This window comes from Neophocaena asiaeorientalis, unplaced genomic scaffold (genome assembly GCF_003031525.2).
Source record: "Neophocaena asiaeorientalis asiaeorientalis breed wild unplaced genomic scaffold, Neophocaena_asiaeorientalis_V1.1 scaffold148, whole genome shotgun sequence".
Taxonomy (NCBI): domain Eukaryota; kingdom Metazoa; phylum Chordata; class Mammalia; order Artiodactyla; family Phocoenidae; genus Neophocaena; species Neophocaena asiaeorientalis.
In genome coordinates this window covers 5,766,152-5,786,744 of record NW_020174050.1, presented here as the reverse complement: position 1 = coordinate 5,786,744, position 20,593 = coordinate 5,766,152, and the positions used below count along the sequence as shown (strand labels likewise).

The following is a 20,593-nucleotide window of genomic DNA, read 5'->3' as shown; positions in this document are numbered from 1 at the left end:
ATATCTATATTTGTTATATCTTCTTCTTGGATTGATCCCTTGATCATTATGTAGTGTCCTTCCTTGTCTGTTGTAACGTTCTTTATTTTAAATACTGTTTTATCTGATATGAGTACTGCTATTCCAGCTTTCTTTGGATTTCCATTTGCATGGAATATCATTTTCCATCCCCCCACTTTCAGTGTGTATGTGTCCCTAGGTCTGAAGTGGGTCTGTTGTAGACAGCATATATACGGGTCTTGTTTTTGAACCCATTTAGCGAGCCTGTGTCTTTTAATTGGAGCATTTAATCCATTCATGTTTAAGGTAATTATTTTCTTATTTTTATTTTTTTTTGTGGTACGTGGGCCTCTCACTGTTGTGGCCTATCCCGTTGTGGAGCACAGTCTCCAGATGCGTAGGCTCAGCGGCCATGGCTCACAGGCCTAGCTGCTCCGTGGCATGCGGGATCCTCCCGGACCGGGGCATGAACCTGTGTCCCCTGCATTGGCAGGCGCACTCTTAACCACTGCTCCACCAGGGAAGCCCTAAGGTAATTATTGATATGTATGTTACTGTTACCATTTTCTTAATTGTTATTGGGTTTGTTTTTGCAGGTCCTTTTCTTCTCTTGTGTTTTCCACTTAGAGAAGTTCCTTTAGCATTTGCTGTAGAGCTGGTTTGGTGGTGCTGAATTCTCTTAGTTTTGCTTGTCTATAAAGCTTTTGACTTCTCCATTGAATCTGAATGAGATCCTTGCTGGGTAGAGTAATCTTGGTTGTAGGTTCTACCCTTTCATCACTTTAAATATATCATGCCACTTCTTTCTGGCTTGTAGAGTTTCTGCTGAGAAATCAGCTGTTAATCTTATGGGAGTTCCCTTGTATGTTATTTGTCGTTTTTCCCTTGTTGCTTTTAATAATTTTTGTTTCTCTTTAATTTTTGTCAGTTTGGTTATTATGTGTCTCAGCCTGTTTCTCCTTGGATTTGTCCTGCCTGGGACTCTCTGTGCTTCCTGGACTTTGATGGCTCTTTCCTTTCCCATGTTAGGGAAGTTTTCGACTATAATCTCTTCAAATATTTTCTCAGATCCTTTCTCTCTGTCTTCTCTTTCTGGGACCCCTATAATGCGAACGTTGCGTTTAATGTTGTCCCAGAGTTGTTGTAGGCTGTCTTCATTTCTTTTCATTCTCTATTTTTCATTCTGTTCTGTGGTAGTGAATTCCACCATTCTGTCTTCCAGGTCACTTATCTGGTCTTGTGCCTCAGTTATTCTGCTATTGATTCCTTCTAGTGTAGTTTTCTTTTCAGTTATTGTATTGTTCATCTCTGTTTTTAAAATTTTTTAGGTCTTTGTTAAACATTTCTTGCATCTTCTTGATCTTTGCCTCCATTTTTTTTCCCGAGGTCCTGTATCATTGTCACTCTTATTATTCTGAATTCTTTTTCTGGAAGGTTGCCTATTTCCACTTCATTTAGTTGTCTTTCTGGGGTTTTATCTTGTTCCTTCATCTGGTACATAGCCCTCTGCCTTTTCATCTTGTTTGTCTTTCTGTGAAAGTGGTTTTTGTTCCACAGGCTGCAGGATTGTAATTCTTCTTGCTTCTGCTGTCTGCCCTCTGTTGGATGAGGCTATCTAAGAGGATTGTGCAAGCTTCCTGATGGGAGGGACTGGTGGTGGGTAGAGCTTGGTGTTGCTCTGGTGGGCAGAGCTCAATAAAACTTTAATCCACTTGTCTGCTGATGTGTGGGGCTGGGTTCCCTCCCTGTTGGTTGTTTGGCCTGAGGTGACTGAACACTGGAGCCTACCGTGCGCTTTGGTGGGGCAAATATGGACTCTGGGAGGGCTCACGCCAAGGAGTACTTCCCAGAACTTCTGCTTCCAGTGTCCTTGTCCTCACAGTGAGCCTCACTACAGCCACCCCCTGCCTCTGCAGGAGACCCTCCAGCACTATCAGGTAGGTCTGGTTCAGTCTCCTGTGGGGTCACTGCTCCTTCCCCTGGGTCCTGATGTGCACACTAGAGTTTCACATTAGAGTTGTCTCTGGATATATGTCCAGGAGTGGGATTGCTGGGTCACATGGTAGTCTATGTTTAGTTTTTTAAGGAACGTCCATAGTTTTCTACATAGTGGTTGTATGAATTTACATTCCTACCAGCAGCATAGGAGGGTTCCTTTTTCTCCACACCCTCTCCAGCATTTATTATTTATAGACTTTTTGGTGATGGCCATTCTGACTGCTGTGAGGTGATAACCTAATTGTAATTTTGATTTGCCTTTCTCTAATAATTAGCAATGTTGAGTATCTTTTCACATGCCTGCTTGCCATCTATATGTCTTCTTTGCCAAAATGTCTAGGTCTTCTGCCCATTTTTTGCTTGGGTTGTTTGTTTTTTTAATATTAAGCTGTATGAGCTGTTTGCATATTTTTGAAATTAAGCCCTTGTCGGTCGCAGTGTTTGTACATATTTTCTCGCAGTCTATAGGTTGTCCTTTTATTTTGTTTATGGTTTCCATTGCTTTGCAAAATCTTTTTAAGTTTAATTAGTTTCATTTCTTTATTTTTGTTTTCATTATTCTAGGAGGTGGATCCAAAAAATATTGCTGTGATTTATGTCAGAGTGTTCTACCTATGTTTTCCTCTAGGAGTTTTGTAGTATTGGTCTTACATTTAGGTCTTTAATCCATTTTGAGTTTATTTTTGTGTATGGTGTTAGAGAGTGTTCTAATTTCATTCTTTCACATGTACCACTTATTGAAGAGATTGTCTTTTCTCCGTTGTATATTCTTGCCTTCTTTATTGTAGATTAGTTGACCATAGATGCTTTGCTTTACTTCTGTGCTTTCTGTCCTGTTCCATTGATCTGTATTCCTGTTTTTGTGCCGGGACCGTGCCATTACTGTAGCTTTGTAATATAGTTTGACGTCAGAAAGTGTGATTCCTTCAGCTCCATTCTTCTTTCTCACTATTGTTTTGACTATCCGGGGTCTTTTGTGTTTCCATACAAATTTAATTTTTTTCTAGTTCCATAGAAAATGCACTTGGTAATTTGATAGGGATCGCATTGAACCTGTAGATTGCCTTGGGTAGTATGGTCATTTTAACAATATTGATTCTTCCAGTCCAAGAACGTGGTGTGTCTTTCCATCTATTGTGTCCTCTAATTTCTTTCATCAGTGTCTTATAGGTTTTGGAATACAGGTCTTTTGCCTCCTTAGGTAGGTTTATTCCTAGGTATTTTATTCTTTTTGATGTAGTGGTAAATGGGATTGTTTCGTTAGTTTCTCTCTAGTATTTTGTTGTTTGTGTATAGAAGTGCAGCAGATTTCTGTGTACTATTTTTGTATCCAGCAACGTTACCAAAGTCATCGATGAGCTGTAGTAGTTTTCTGGTAGCATCTTTAGGATTTTCTATGTATAGCATTGTGTCATCTGCAAACAGTGACAGTTTTACTTTTTCTTTTCCAGCTTGGGTTCCTTTTATTTCTTTGTCTTGTCTGATTGCTGTGGCTAGGACTTCCAAACCTATGTTGAATAAAAGTGGTGAGAGTGTGCATCATTGTTTTCTTCCTAATCTTAGAGGAAATGCTTTAAGCTTTTCACTCTTGAGTATGATGTTAGCTGTGGGTTTGTCATATATGGCCTTTATTATGTTGAGGTATGTTCCCTCTATGCCCACTTTCTGAGAGTGTTTATCATAAATTGATGTTGAATTTCATCAAAAACTTTTTCTGCATATATTGTTGATCATATTTTTTTTGTTCTTCAGTTTGTTAATATGGTGTATCACACTGATTGGTTTGCACATATCGAAAATCCTTGCATCCCTGGAATAAATCCCGCTTGATCATGGTGTATGATCCTTCTAATGTATTGTTGGATTTAGCTTGCTAGGTGAGGATTTTTGCATTTATGTTCATCAGCGATATTGGCCTGTGATTTGTGTGTGTGTGTGTGTGTGTGTGTGTGTGTCTGTGTGATAGCTTTCTGGTTTTGGTATCAGGGTGATAGTGGCCTCATAGAACCTTCTTCTGGAATTTTTTTGAGATAGTTTCAGAATAATAGGTGTTAAATCTTCTGTAAATGTTTGATAGAATTCTCCTGAAGCCATATGGTCCTGAACTTCTGTTTGTTGAGAGTTTTAAAATTACTGATTCAATCTCAGTACTGGCAATTGCTCTGTTTGTATTTTCTATTTCTTCTTGGTTCATTCTTGGGAGCTTGTACCTTTCTAAGAATTTGTCCATTTCTTCTAGGTTGTCCATTTTATTAGCATAGTAGTTGCTTGTAGTAGTCTCTTATGATTCTTTGTATTTCTGTGGTGTTGGTTGTAACTTCTCCTTTTTCATTTCTGATTTTTACGATTTGGTCCCTCTCCCTTTTTTCTAGATGGTCTGACTAAAGGTTTATCAGTTTTGTTTATCTTTTCAAAGAACCAGCTTTTAGTTTCATTGGTGTTTTCCTATTGTTGTTTTAGTCTCAATTTCATTTATTTCTGGACTAATTTCTATGATATCTTTCCTTCTACTAACTTTGGGTTTCCTTTCTTCTTTCTCTGGTTGCTTTAGATATAAGGTTAGGTTGTTTTTTTGAGGTTTTTCTTGTTTCCTGTGGTAAGCTTGTATAACTATAAACTTCCCTGTTAAAACTGCTTTTGCTGTGTCCCATAGGTTTTGGATCATCATGTTTTTGTTTTCATTTGTCTTTAGGTATTTTCTTATTTTGTCTTTGGTGTTTTCAGTGATCCGTGGTTGTTTAGTAGCATATTGTTTAGCCTCCACATGTTTGTGTTTTTTGCAGGTTGTGTTTACGTGTGTGTGTAGTTGATTTCTAGCCTCATAGCATTGTGGTTGGAAAAGATGCTTGATATGATTTCAGTTTTCTTAAATTTACCAAGGCTTGCTTTGTTGCCAAGCCTGTGATCTATCCTGAGAATGTTCCATGTGCACTAAATGTATTCTGTTGGTTTTGGATGGAATGCTCTATAAGTATCAGTTAAGTCTATCTGGTCTTATGTGTCATTTAAGGCCTGTGTTTCCTTGTTGATTTTCTGTCTGGCTAATCTATCCATTGATGTGAGTGGGTTGTTAAAGTCATCCCCTAGTATTGTGTTAGTGTCAATTTCTCCTTTTATGTCTGTTTACATTTGCCTTATATATTGAGGTGCTCCTCTGTTGGGTGCATATATATTTATAATTGTTATGTGTTCTTCTTGGATTGATCCTTTGATCATTATGTATTAATAGTATAGGTCATTCCTTTTTTATTGCTGAGTAGTACTTCATTTTTTGTATTTACCACATTCTATTTATTAGGCTGTTGATAGACATTTAGGTTATTTCCAGTTTTTGGCTATTACAGATAAAACTGTCAAGAACATTTGGTTTCAGTTGAGTCTTTGAGTGTACATGTGTTTTAATTTTTCTTGAGTAAATATCCAGCAGTGAAATGTCTGTGTCATTTGATAGGTATGTATTTAACATGTAACTTTTTAAGAAACTGTGAAACTGTTTTCCAATGCGGTACTATTTTTCATTTTACCTGCATTGTTTGACAGTTCTCGTTGCTCCACATTCTCACCTGGTCAGTCTTTAAATTTTAGCCATTCTAGTAGATGGTATCTCATTGTGGTTTAATTTTAATTTCTCTAATGACATTGAGTATTTATCATGTGCTTATTTGCTATCCACATATCTTCTTTGGTGAAGTATATATTAAGATGATTTGTCCATTAAGAAAATTTTCTTATTATTGATTTTTGAGAATGCTTTGTTTATGCTGGATAGTACATTTTTTTATTACACATATGATTTACAAATATTTTCCCCAGTCTGTGGATTGATTTCTCAGTTTCCTACTAATGATTTTCAAAGAATGAAAGTTCTTGATTTTTATCAAGGTCAACTTACCAGTTTTTTGCTTGATGGATCATGTTCTTATTCTTTTGCTTAAGAAATCTTTACCAAACTCATGATTATGAATTTTCTCCTGTGTTTTCTTCTAGATATTTTGTAATTTTAGCTTTTTTTTTTTTTTTGTGATACGCAGGCCTCTCACTGTTCTGGCCTCTCCCGTTGCGGAGCACAGGCTCTGGACGCGCAGGGTCAGTGGCCATGGCTTACAGGCCTAGTCGCTCTGCGGCATGTGGGATCTTCCCAGACCGGGGCACGAACCCATGTCCCCTGCATCAGCAGGCAGACTGTCAACCACTGCGCCACCAGGGAAGCCCATAGCTTTTATGTTTATAGTTCTCTGTGCCTCTCTAAAATAGAGATAATGAAAACACCTACAACTTAGAGTAGTTGTGATTACTAAGTGAATTAATAATACATGTAAATTAATACTTGTTAGCGAATTTGAGTTAATTCTTGTATATGGTGTGAAGTAAAGTTTGAGATTCATTAGTTTGAATATGGCAATCTAATTGCTCCAGCACTACTTGTTAAATATTATCCTTTCCCTATTGAATTGCCTTGGCGTCTGTGTTTTAAATTAATTGACCATATATATGTGAATTTACTTCTGGACTCTCTATTCAGTTCTCTTCATCTATTTGTTTATCTTTATGCTAATACCGCATCACCATGATTACTGTACCTTTATAATAACTTTTGAAATCAGATAGTATAAGTCTTCTATTTTATTTTTCCTTTTCTAAGTTATTTTGACTGTTCCAGGTCCTTAAGATTTCTATATAAATTTTAGCATAAGCTTGTCAATTTTTATAAAAACTACCTGCTGGGATTTGATTGGGATTATCTGTAGGTGAATATGAGGAGAATTAACATCGTAACAGTGTTGAGTCTTATGTTCTATGAACATGCTGTATATCTTTATTTACTTTAGCTCTAAGTTTTCTCAGCAGTGTTGTTGTTTTCAGTTTACAGCTTTTGCACATCTCTTTTTTCATATTAATCTCTAAGTATTGTATAATTTTTGGTGCTACTATAAATGGTATTTTAAAAATGCAGTTTTGGAGGGGGGATATATTTGTATCATATCCTGCCACCTTGCTAAACTTATTAGGTCTAGTAGCTTTTTTTGTAGAATCTGTGGGATTTTCTACATATAAACAATTGTGTTATCTGAGAATAAAGATGGGTTTTTACTCCTCCTTCTAGTCACAATGCCTTTTATGTCTTTTTCTTGCCTGATTGCATGGGCTAGGACCATCCGTACAAAGTTGAAAAGAAGTGAAACATTGCCTTGTTCCTGACCTTAGCAGGAAAGCATTCAGAGTTTCACTATTAAGTATGTTTTTCATAGATGCCATTTATCGGGCTGAGTATGTTTCTTTTTATTTTTAAAATGAGAGTTTTTTTCTTTTCAAATAGGAATGGCTGTTAGATTTTTAAAAATGCATTTTGTGCCTTTGTTGAGGATTTTGTGTGTGTGTGTGTGTGTGTTTATATACTAGTCTGGATATAGGTGGATTATATAGGTTTTTTTTTTTTTTTACTGTTAAACAACCTTGCATTTCTGAGATAATCACCACTTGCTATGATATATCATCCTTTTGATATATTACTGGATTCAATTTGCTAAAAATTTTAAAAACATTTCATGTACTGTCTGGTTTTGGTATTAGGGTAATGTTCATCTCAACTTTGTGGAAGAGTTTGGGTAGAATTTGTATTGTTTCTTCCTTAAAGACTAACTGTGGTTGAGAAGTACTGGACTACATATGATCTCTGTTTCCTTCTATTTCTAAAATTTACTTTTGTTCTTTTCATATAATAGGATGCATACATTCTTATAAATAAAGAGCAGTTCCTGTGTCTCATTATTTAATGAATGAAGTTCTTTGGAGGTGGAGTGGGAGAAGTAAATTAGTTTTGCTAGGTACAGCAAAACTAATTTGGATTTGGATTTGGATTTGATTTGGATTTTTCAGTGAAGCAGAATTGACTCCAAGGAATGGAGGATCTGTAAGAGAGAGGAAGGCAGTGGTGTGCTACAGTGGTGTGCTGGAGTTGGCTTGTGCTTGTTTGAGATGGCCGGTTGTTCATTTTTAAGGTATTTTGCAAGCCAGTTATTAAATACAACCTATTGAAAATTAAATTATGACAATTAAATCATATTAGAAACAAAGATAATACTCAAAACTCATCAATTACTAATTATTTTGCTATTGTGTCTATACTCTTGAGATTATTTACTTCTGAAATACAACCTAATGCTGTGTTTACTGGGTATCCTATTGATAACTTGAAATTTGCTATTCATATGGGAGATTTACAGATAAGCAAATGCTACAAATAGAGCTCAGTTTGTTAACTGTGTACTGTTAGGAAATGATGGAGCAAATATTATTAATCCAGATTAAACTTTAATGTTCTGAGTCTGTTGTGAGTAGCACAAAAAAATTAAGGAAATATTTTTGCAGTATTAGACAACCATTAACAGCAAAGAAATTTCTTATGTTATTGACAAATAAGTAAAGTTCTGATATTTATTATTTATCTTTTTAATGTAAATGAAATTGTTAACCATAATTCATGTTGGAACTGCATTCATTTGTCATTTGCTACCATACATTAGTTACAGAAACAAGAATTCAGTAACAAATGAACTGAAACATTGCGTGAGTCAATTGGTTACATGAAATTTACAATAATGAGTATTGTATATTTTATGATTATTCGTTAATTTTGTGGCACATTTTAATTTAGTGAAATTCATAACAAATTGCACACACACACCCCACATACACATCCTCACACCACTCACTCTTCCCCACCAAGAGAGCTTATCTCATCTGAAATGGAGCAATTCCTGTAGTTAGTTATATTGGCTGTGTCTTTCTCAGCTTCCCTGTCCAACACTCAGCAATTGATGGCTACTCTTTAATACTCAAGAGAAGGCTCTAGTTATTGTGAAGTTTCTCTTTGCCCTCTTGCTCTGTTCTCAGACTTTCCCAGGTCCATCATATGAAGCAGTAATGGTGTGTTGGGTAAGACTGAGACTGTAGGACCAGACTGCTTGGGTTAAATCCCAGCTCTGCTGCCCACTAGCCATGTAACCAGAGGCAAGTTTGTCTTGCCTCTCCAAAATAGAAATAATTAAAGCACCTACAACTTAGAGTATTTGTGATTACTAAGTGAATTAATATATGTAAAACACTGTGGATAATGTTTTCAGATGGTTGATGCTCATTGAGTAGTAGCTATAGCCTGATATTTGTCTCTACGTGGAAATTGCTGAGATGCTCAGCCTTTGGTGGAATAACTATCTGCTTGTCTTAGCACCTGGAGACAACTTTAATTGGCTAGGATGTCCTTAGCCAAGAATTTAGGAATAAATGTAACTCATAATTTAACTCATAACCTTCGACTTTTTCCTTTCTATCATAAGAGATTTTTTTGCAGTAGTACTTGATTTCTCTAAACATTTGTTTAACATACACTATACTCTGGACTCAGTTTTTGTGCAGGATTCTCAACCTTGGCACTATTGACCTCTTGAGTCAGATATTCCTTGTGTGAGGGCCTGTCCTGAGTAGGATGTTTAGCAGTATCCATGACCTCTACTCATTAGCAGCATACCCCCCAAGTCGTGACAAGCAAAGGTATGTCTATACGTCGCCAAATGTCTCCCGAGGGGCAAAATCACACCTGGTTGAGAACTACTTTTTTAGAGGGGACTTCAGGTGTGTGCTGTGATATGAGACTGTGATTTGTTTTAGTATTTCTTGGAGAGAGCCATGACGGTTTTATTAATCAGTACTTATTTTTCAAGATTGCCACTAATTTTATTCAATAGATCTTTCTCATATTTTCACTTTAGCATAGCTGCTTGATTAGTTGCTGCTACTGGGATTGGTCAGTAGGGTATCTCTCTTTTTTTGGTGACTGCTCAAACTGATGGCTTGAAAAAATCTTTTCTTGCCCATGAAGGTGCAGTGGATTTAGGCATCTAGGGAATTTTTCAATGGATAACAGTACCCAGGTCTAAACTTTTTTGTATGTTATTGCACTTTGTTTTCAAAAAAAGAGATAGGAAGTCACCTGTCTTATGATTCCACTTCTTATGCTGCGTTCAGAGGTGGCTGGGAAAACAAGTATATCCTACCCCCAAAAAGGAAATTTTTGCTTGGAGGTAGTCTATTGTCCTTAGGCATTCATAAGTGACCTTTAAACAGGATCTTAAAAAGAAAAAGAAAAAGAAATAACAATGCAAGGTATTTTATTTTAATTAAAATTACTGAACAACTTAAGAGTAAATACAGTGAAAAGTGTTATTGGCAGTAAGTTTTTAAACATGCTTTTGAATATGATCTTTATGCTTCAGATATGTGTGAGTTTATGTACATTTTCTGGGAAGAATGTGGTTTTGAATCTATAAATTAAAAACAGCTAGTGTTTTTTTAAATTTATTTTAATTTTATTTTTGGCTGCATTGGGCCTGTTGCTGTGCGCAGGCTTCCTCTAGTTGCGGCAAACGGGGGCTACTCTTTGTTGTGGGTCGTGGGCTTCTCATTGTGGTGGCTTCTCTTGTTGCAGAGCACGGGCTCTAGGCACGCAGGCTTCAGTAGTTGTGGCACGCGGGCTCAGTAGTTGTGTCTCACGGGCTCTAGACCGCAGGCTCAGTAGTTGTGGCAGTGGGCTTAGTTGGTCCGCACATGTGGGATCTTTCTGGACCAGGGCTCAAACCTGTGTCCACTGCATTGGCAGGTGGAGTCTTAACCACTGCGCCACCAGGGAAGTCCCCAGCTAGTGTTTCTTTTAGTTGTGGTTTGGCTTATCAGAATATTTTTCATAATACCAAATGATTTTTAAAATATCCTATATTTATAGTTTAAACAATACTAAGCAAAACAGGTTAATTTCCTTAACCAGAATATGGAAAAAAATTTAGAAAAATATTGGTGCAACAGATGAATAAACCTTAGATAAATTATATGACATAGTATACTTCTATAGTGTTAGGCTTATAATAACTAAACAATTAAGCATAAAAATGCTTGAATTTACTGCTGTTCATCAAAGAAAATATGGATGTTTAAATGGGCAATGATCTCTTTACAAGACTCATTAATTATGTGAATCTAGGTATTCTTAAATTATCTTTCTTATTTGGCAGAATTTTGTTTTATCAAGTCTTTGTATTTTACAGTATGAGCTTGTTATTTATCTTAATATTTTTGCAGATGTCTGTAGGATATAACTTTATCAGCATTGATAATGTGCTAGGTTATTATCTGAATTATGAAAGAAATTATTTTTTAAAATGTGAAAGTTTTGCATATATCTTCAAATATATGTCAGGTGCCTTTGAAATTTTTAATTAAAAAAACTCTTTGTAAAATAACGGTGAATGCTACACACCTGTAAGAGTGGCCAAAAATCCAAAACATTGACAACACCAAATGTTGGCGAGGATTTGGAGCAACAGGAACTCTTCATTGCTGTTGGGAATGCAAATTGGTACAGCCATTTTGGAAGGAAGGCTATTTGGTAGTTTCTTATAAAACTGAATATATTCTTATCATATGATCCAGTCAGCAGTCATGCTCTTTGGTATTTACCCAAGTGAATTGAAAACTTATGTCTGCCTAAAAACTCGTACATGGATGTTTATAGTAGTCTTTATTCATGGTTGCTAGAACTCAAAAGCAACCAAGATGTCCTTCAGTAGGTGAGTGGATAAATAACCTGTAGCACATCCAGACAATGGAAATATTATTCAGTGCTAAAAAGTGATGAGCTATCAAGCCATGAAAAGACATGAAGGAACCTTAGATGCATATTAATGAGTGAAAGAAGCAAGTCTGAAAAGGCTGCATACTATATGGTTCCAACTATAGACATTCTGGAAAAGGCAAAACCATGGAGACAGTAAAAAGATCATTGGTTGCCAGGGGTTAGAGGAGAGGGAGGGATGAATAAGCAGGGCACATTGGATTTTTATGGCAGTGAAAGTATTCTCTGCTGTGCTACATGGGTAGTTGTCATCATACACATGTCAAATAGCCAGAATGTAACAATGTAAAACAGCAAGAGTGAACCCTGTTGTAAGCTATGAACTTCGGTTGATAACGTGTCAGTGTAGGTTCTTTGATTATAATAACTGTTGGGGGTGGTTGTGCTGTGTGGAAACAGGAAGTAAACGGGAGCTCAGTGCTTTCTGCTCAGTTTTACTGTGAACCTAAAATTGCCCTAAAATTAAAGTTTATTAATAATAAAAAAGTTCTATTGTCATATTACAAGAACAATATATTGTCAATATTGAAAAGTTAGAGAATATAACTAAATAAGAAAAATAAAAATTACTCATAATCCTATTATTCTTTTAAACTTTTTCATGCACATTGGTACAGATTTCATATACACATTGTTTTGTTACAAAGATGGGATTATATATTAAATCAGTTTTTGTTTTTAGTTAGCAGTACATCTTGAATACTTTCCCACAGATTTAAATCTTCAAAAAAGTAAAAAAATATGACTTAGTGCCCTTTCACAATTGGAGAATGGACTCTTCTGATTTTTAAAGGTACTTTTTGCTAAATATAGATTACCATCTTTCAGGTTGGGCTACAAAAAAATAAACATCCACTCTATACTGATTATAAATGTTATTCTTGAGGATTATTTATTGTAGAATTGTAGATTGGCACAAATGTTGGGTATTAGAGAGAATCAAATAATAGAATTCTGGCTAAACCAATTTCCGTAGTATTTATATTTTGTGCATCTTTGAAAAACTGTCATTATTTGAATACCATGTGTTTTTTAAAGTAAATCATGGAATTTTAAGGTAGTTATTAAAGGAAACTTATATTAGGCTGTTATCAGTGTAAAAGAGCTACTAGTTTTATTGGAGGCTAGTTCTTAAAAGCAAAGATAACAAATAACAATGTATGTTGGTTAAAGTTAATTTTACTAAGACTGTATAGAATATATGATCTTTTAGTTACTATTATACATATTTTTGGTCACCATTTTGGAATGACTAGCATCACTTCCTAACTATCAAAGGGAGAGTCCCTTTTCATTTATTCACTTTGGAATTGACTCCTGAGAACACGGAAGTTTATTATTTGGTATATTATAACTTTCCCTGTTCAAAGAGAATCATGAGGAAACTGAACTGTAGAAAAAACTTTCCCCCTGAAACAATTTATTTGTCTAGTTCAGTTTTATGGACTTGGATTGCTGTAGCTCTTTTTAGTCCTGTATTTGATGTATCTATGTATAAAAATTAAATTATGGTGTCTTTCATTAAATATTAGTTTAGAAATTTTATGATATTTTTAATGTAGCCATTAAATAATAGTGTTTTTCGTTAAATATGTGTTAATTCGGAAATTTCTGAAGAGAAATTTGCTGGGATAGCCTAATAAATGAAACTTTCTAAAATTATAGCCAACTATCACTAAGTGGGAATTTTAAATTAAACCTTGGGGACATAAGCTTGGGGTTTTGTTTCATTTCTTCTGTGGCGTAAAATCATGCTTTTAGATGGAATAATCTAAATCTGGATTTCTACCTTACATTTGTTTTCAAAACCTGAAAGAAAGGACTTACAGTATTTTAGAACTAGAATATAGGCTAGTTGCTGACTCTAAAGAATCCTGAATTTAGAGCTAGTCTGCTCTAAGTGTATTCTCTCAATTTCAAAGAAGAGTATGAGTACATATTTTAGAATTGGGTCTTAGGCTAACTGGATCTGTTTACTACACTAGTCATTATAATTGTGCATGCTGAAAAACTTGGGTTAAATGTGATAACAGTCAAATACCGTGCTATATAGTCTTGCTTTTATGATGGGAATAAGAATATTTTATATATCATATAAGTACAGGGTTTTAAATGCATTTATAATTTTTTCAGATGATTTAGGCATTTTTATTATTCATTTTTATTTTTTAATAAATTTGTAATTTAAGAATGTGACAGCTGAATCAGGAGAGGATATAGGACCTCTTGGAAGTGTGACTAGAAGAAATGCTGTTGAGCAAGAAAGAAAAAGGAAATGAATGAAGGAGGCAACCAGGATTGATAGTATCATGTTTATTATTAGAGTCTCTATGGCTGGCAGTTTTTCATGTTAGGAAAATGTTCTGTAGGAAAGCATAAACAGATTTTTGAACTTTCCATGATCTTTTCTCTGTCCACCTATACAGCACCATCTCTCCATGCCTCCAGTGATATTTTTAGCAACCCTGAACTGCTTGTAATCCCCTTGTCCTGCAAGCACACGCACGTGTGTGTGTGTGTGTGTGTGTGTGTGTTTGTGTGTGTGTGAGGATTGGGTGGGGGAGTAGCGGGGGAGGGATCTTCTCTTCAGATGGCCTGGGTCATATAAACTCTGTTAGCATTTATTACTCAATGATAAAGTTGACTTATTACAACTCTTTGGCATTGTTACTAAGAGTTTGCAAAATGCTATGGATTTAACTTTTGTGATTTGATTTGCTAAAGTCAATTTATGCTTTTTTTAGGCTAACATTTATAAATGCCTTGTGGTAAAGCTAGAGATATGGAATCATATTCTGTTTATTTTCCTTTTTTATTCACTTAAGTGGTGTTTTGGATGGGAAAGCAATTTTCCCCGTTGTTTTGCTTTACCAAGAGACATGAATGATTAAATTATTTTGTTTCCTAAGAGTCTTTCTGATGATGATATTGTGAGTAATTATAGATTAACCAGTATATGTAGTTCACATCATCACAAAAAAAAATTCCCTTATGCTTATTATAGTCTATCCCTCCCTCCACCCCTAACCCCTGGCAACCACTTAACCAGTTTTCTGTTCCCATAGTTTTGATTATTGTGGAATGTCATATAAATGGATTTGTATACTACATAGCTTTTTATAAAAAAAAATGAGATATAATTGACACATAGCATTGTATTAGTTTTAGGTGTACAACGTTAACGATTTGTTATATGTGTATATTGTGACATGATTGCACTGAGAAAGGTGTAGTTAACATCCATCACCATGCAGTTACATTTTTTTGTGTGTGTGATGAGAACTTTTAAGATTTCTCTTAGCAACTTTCAAATATACAGTATTGTTAGCTGTAGTTACTATGTTATACATTACATCCCCAGGACTTACTTGTTTTGTAACTGGGAGTTTCTACCTTTTGACTCCACCCATTTTGCCTATGCCCCCACCCCCACTTCTGGCAGCCACCAATCTGTTCTCTGTATCTATGACTATTTTTCTTTATTTTGGATTCCACATACAGGTGAGAGCATACAGTATTTGTCTTTCTCTGTCTGACTTACTTAACATAATGTCTTCAAGGTCCGTTTGCAAATGATAGGATTTCCTTATTTTTTTATGGCTGAATAATATTTCATTGTGTGTTTTGTGTGTGTGTGTGTATCACATATTCTTTATTCATTTATCTATTGATGGGCTCATAAGTTGTTGCTGTGTCTTGGCTATTGTAAATAATGCTGCAGTGAACATGGGTGCAGATATCTTTTCTAGATAGTGATTTTGTTTTTTTGGGATAAATACCCAGAAGTGGAGTTGCTAGATCGTATGGTAGTTACATTTTTAATTTTTTGAGGAACCTCCTTACTGTTTTCCATAGTGGCTGCACCAATTTACACTCCTACTGACAGTACACAAGGGTTCCCTTTTCTCCACATCCTCACCATTTATCTCTTGTCGTTTTGATAATGGCTGTTTTAACAGGTGTGAGTTGATATCCCACTGTGGGTTTGATTTGCATTTCCCTGATGGTTAGTGATGTTGAGCCCCTTTTAATGTATCTGTTGGCCATCTATATATCTCTTTGGGAAAATGTCTGTTCAGATGCTTTGCCCATTATTTACTTGGATTTTTTTTTTTTTTTTTTTTGCTATTGAGTTGTGTGAGTTCTTTATCTATTTTGGATATTAACCCCTTATTAGATACATGATTTGCAAATATTTTCTCCCATTCTGTAGGTTGCCTTTTCATTTTGTTGATGGTTTCCTTTACCGAGCAGAAGTGTTTTAGTTTGATATAGTCCAATATGTTTATTTTTGCTTTTGTAGTCTTTACTTTTGTGTCAAATCCAAAAAATCATTACTGAGACCAATGTCAAGGAGCTGACCCCCTATGTTTTCTTCTAGTTTTATGGTTTCAGGTCTACATTCAAATCTTTAATTAATTTGGAGTTGGTTTTTGTGTAGGATAGGGGTCCAGTTGCTTTTTTTGCATGTGGCTGTTCAGTTTTCTCAACACTGTTTATTGAAGAGACTGTCCTTTCTCATTGTATATTCTTGGCTCCTTTGTTATAAATTAACTGATCATACATTTGTGGGTTTATTTTGGGGCTTTCTACTTGGTTCCGTTAATCTATGTGTCTGTTTTTATGCCCAAAACATGCTATATTGACTACTGTAGCTTTGTAATATACTGTGAAATCAGGAAGTGATTTCACAGTGATGCCTCCAGCTTTGTTCTTTCTCCAGATTTCTTTGGCTCTTCTGATCTTTTGTGGTTCCATGTACATTTTGGGATTATTTGTTCTATTTCTGTGAAAAATGGCATTGGAATTTTGATAGGGATTGCATTGAATTCTTCTAGTCCATGAGGATGGGATGTCTTTCTGTCTTTTTGTGTCTTTATTTTCTTTCATCAGTGTCTTACAGTTTGCAGGGTACAGGTCTTTTATCATGGTTAAATTTATTTCTAAGTATTTTATTGTTTTTGATGCAAATGTTAATGGGATTGTTTCCCTGATTTCCCTGATAGCTTGTTATTAGTGTATAGAAACACAACAGATTTTTATGTATTGATTTCGTATCTGGTAACTTTACTGAATTCATTTATTCTAATGTCTTTTGGGTTTTCTACATATAATATATCATCTACAAACAGTTTTACATCCTTTCTGATTTGGATCCCTTTTTATTTCATTTTCTTACCTAATTGCTCTGGCTAGGACTTCCAGTACCATGTTGAATGAAAGTGGCAAGAGTAGGCATCCTTGCCTTGTTCCTGATCTCAGAGGAAAAGCTTTCAGGTTTTCACCTTTGAGTATGGGTGTCTGTTGTGAGCTTGTCATACGTGGCCTTTATTATGTTGAAGTTTACTGTATATAGCATTTTAAGTATGGCGTATTTAATTTAGCATAATGCATTTGACATTCATCCACGTTGTGTGTGTCAGTAATTCAATCATTTTTATGTATGGCTATTCCACAGTTTATTCATCAGTTGAAGGATATTTGTATTGTTTCCAGTTTGGGGTGACTATAAATAAACTTGCTGAAAACATTTATGTATGGATTTTTATATGAACATAAGTTTTAATTTTGCTTAGGTAAATACCTAGGAATGAGATTGCTGGGTTCTGTAAGTGTATGTTTAATTTTATGAGGAATTACAAAACTGTTTTCTGAAGTGACAGTACCATTGTACTTTCCCATTGGTAAAATATGAGGTTGTGTGTGTGTATTTATGTACAAATATGTATATATTTGTAAGCATACACACAAGGATATGGGGTGTGTGTGTGTGTGTGCGTGTGTGTGTTTTCCTTGTCAGTCCTATTGTAAGTTTTCAATGTAATCATTCTAATAGCTGTGTAGTGATATCTCATTGTGATTTTAAGTTGCATTTCCCTAATGCCTAATGTTGACCATCTTTTCATGTGCTTGTTTTCTATCTGTGTATCTTCTTTGGTGAAGTATCTGTTAAGATCTTTTGCTACTTTTTAAAAATTAGACTTTGTTATGATTTTGTTTTGAGAATTCTTTATATATTCCAGAGTGCTTTTTCATATAAGTGTTTTGCATGTATTCTCAGTCTCTGGGCATGTCTTTTCATTCATCTTTCAAGAGTAGATGTTTTAAATTTTCAAGGAATCTAGTTTATCAGTATTTTTCTTTTATGGATCATGCTTTTGTGTTTTATTGAAGAAATATTTGCCTAATCCACGGTCACAAAGATTTTTCTCTTATGTTTTCTTTTATACATTTTATAGGTTTTGCTTTTGCACGTAAGCTTATGATCCTTGCAAGTTAATTTTGTGTATGGTGCAAGGTGTGGATTGATGCTTATTTCTTTATTTTTGCATATGGATGTCCAGTTGTTCCAGCACCATTTGTTGAAAAATCTATCCTTTCTCTATTGAATTACCTTTGTACCTTCATGGAAAATCTATTGACTGTATATACGTGGGTCTATTTCTAGTTTCTCAGTTACATTTCTTTCAACTATATGTGTCTGTCTTTTCATTAGTACCAAACTGTCTGGATTATCATTGCTTTCTAGTAAGGCTTGACATTAGATAGTGGGCACATCCAAGTTTATATTTCTTTCTCAAAAGTGTTTTGGCTCTTCTAGGTCCTTCCACATAAATTTTAGAATCAGCTTGTTGATTTTTAGGTTGGGAAATATTCTAAAAAAGAGATGGAAGATGACTTAAACCATGAAGGATGGATAGGAATTTGACATCATTGAAACAGATGAGAATGTATATACCAGATGTATATACCAGAGGAAGTAGAAAACACAGGCTACACGAAAAAAATGGAAAGATAGAGATTTGGGGAAGAAGTCATAGTCCTAAGAAAATTGATGTTGAAATTTTTAATCTAGTCTAATTACCTCCCGTTTTCTGTAAGATAGATTGTATTCACTGTTTTTAGGTAAGTGGGAGCATAGTCGTTGTTAGAGACTAAGACCTAATTTGGAGTGATAGGACATTATGATAGAATCATAAGCTTTGGTTGTCTAAAGTGATTGCTAGTGAAATAAAATGAAACTTGTCCAATAATAGCATTATTTTGGAACTTTGAAGTGCTTGGTAGATTTGAAATTCCAGGTCTTCATTTTTCCTTTTAGTATTTATGTTTTATGTTGCTGCTGCTCTTGTTTTCTGGTATCCCACATATGGGAAAAAAATTTCTAGATATGCAGAAAAGGAGTTACATTCTTATTCTTTCTGCCTTTTTTCTCCCTCATGATAGTACTTTAACTGACAAGTTAGACTAACCCTAACACTTCCCCTTTTACAGAGTCAGAAGTTATCTTTCTGGATTACTCTAAAGTTTTCTTCGGATTACCTTTATAAAGGACTATAACAATCATTACAGTTATCTCATTTTCATTCAGGGGATTTATTGTTATATATGCCTATGCAGTGGCAATTACCTGATAAAGGGGAAAAAAGTAGTAACAAGAAGAAATGCCAAATTCTTCGTAGAAGTATTTGAAAATTTTATTACTTTATTTTTCGAGTAGTGCCATTAAAATGATGTAAGCTACCTGAGGGCAATGATGCTGTTCAGCTTGTTCACTTTCGGAGTCTTAGTGCGTGGTATAATACATTATAATCAGTACTCCTGCAGTAAATGTTTGAATAAATGTTAAACTGATCAGAAACATGAAATTCCAGAAGTCTGAAGGTTATTTTTTCCATAATGATGGGTGGCTTTACCATTGTAAAACACGGATTTTATTTTGCTTTGTTTTTGTTTAGAATGGTGACAGATTGGGAGATATCATGAAAACTTTGAATGGATTCTTTCTGAACGTTTGCATTGTCATCATCTACGGACTTGAGTTGAATATGTCATTGAAGACAAATGCCATCCAGAGGCCCTTGGTATAGAAGAGGAGTGGAAATGTGGATGAAATTGTTATTTATCTCAGGGTGTCTTCTCAGCTCTTGTGATTGCCATCAATCTTTATCAGTATGATTCTACTATATGCAGTGTGATTTGCTAGGTGCTGTTTTTTAGTATCAGCTCTTGAGCTCATTTAGGGAAGGTATAGATTTTGTATGACAGTTGTAATGATTAATACTTGTGTATAGCTAAAAATAGATATTGATGAGGAAATAGAAACTTCAGAAATGCTGTAGTGCAAGGGTTAGTTTGCTTTATTAAAAAAGGTAAACTTAGACATTTTCTCAGAAGGGAAAATGGTCTTAATGTTTAAGAGCAGTTGGGAAGGATGGATGTTAGTCAAGGTGGGTATTCAATAAATAACAATGTGTTCATAACCTTTGGAAATAAATGCTGATAGAAGACAGATTTATCTGAGAATATGTAAAGTGTAATAAGTCACTACATCTTTCTTCAAAATGGAAGCAGAAATATCTAATGTAGGCTTAATTTTGTCTTCTTTCCACTTTGGGAACTCTGCATCTCTGCCTAAGATTGCTTTGCAAACTACTGTTGAGACGATCACTTAATATTTCTATGGATATAAGTGCATGTCTACTGGCTTGTACTTTAGGTTTGGATTCATTGAATTAGAAGTCTCTGGTTCGTTATGAAGCACTATTCGGTGGTTGTAGCATTCTCTTTCTTATTCTCAGTTCTAAATGAAATAGTATTAATTGTGCTGAACTATAGACTGAGATAAAATGATCTTAAATTTAGAGAAGGTGGTGGGAGGAAAGCTGTGGTTTAACACCATAAGGACTTAACATCTTTATATGTACCATAGAGCCCGCTGTTTTTTTAATAAGATGCTTCAGATGACCAAAATTAGAAGTTTAGTTCTGGCCTTTAACAGTTTGCTCTGATTTGGCTCAGATTATTATTATTCGGGGATGGGGCAGGGAGGAGTTATTTTGCATTATTTTCCTAGCCCCAGATATAAAACCTGAGATTTGGGAATCCTTGGCAATAGTGTATTTGGGC

The 20,593-nt window shown here is 35.0% G+C and overlaps 1 protein-coding gene across 2 annotated transcripts in view; it reads left to right on the top strand.

The window, feature by feature from the left end:
• CNOT6L (CCR4-NOT transcription complex subunit 6 like) overlaps positions 1 to 20,593 on the top strand; it is a 99,231-nt gene that overhangs the window by 8,780 nt on the left and 69,858 nt on the right. Inside the window, exon 1 of one of the 2 annotated variants that reach the window (XM_024754077.1) lies at positions 19,432 to 19,548. The exons of the other annotated variant lie outside the window; for it this stretch is intronic. The gene's annotated coding sequence lies outside the window, so the exon portion shown is untranslated. Of the gene's footprint in view, positions 1 to 19,431; positions 19,549 to 20,593 lie in introns of those variants that run through there. 2 annotated transcript variants of the gene reach the window in all.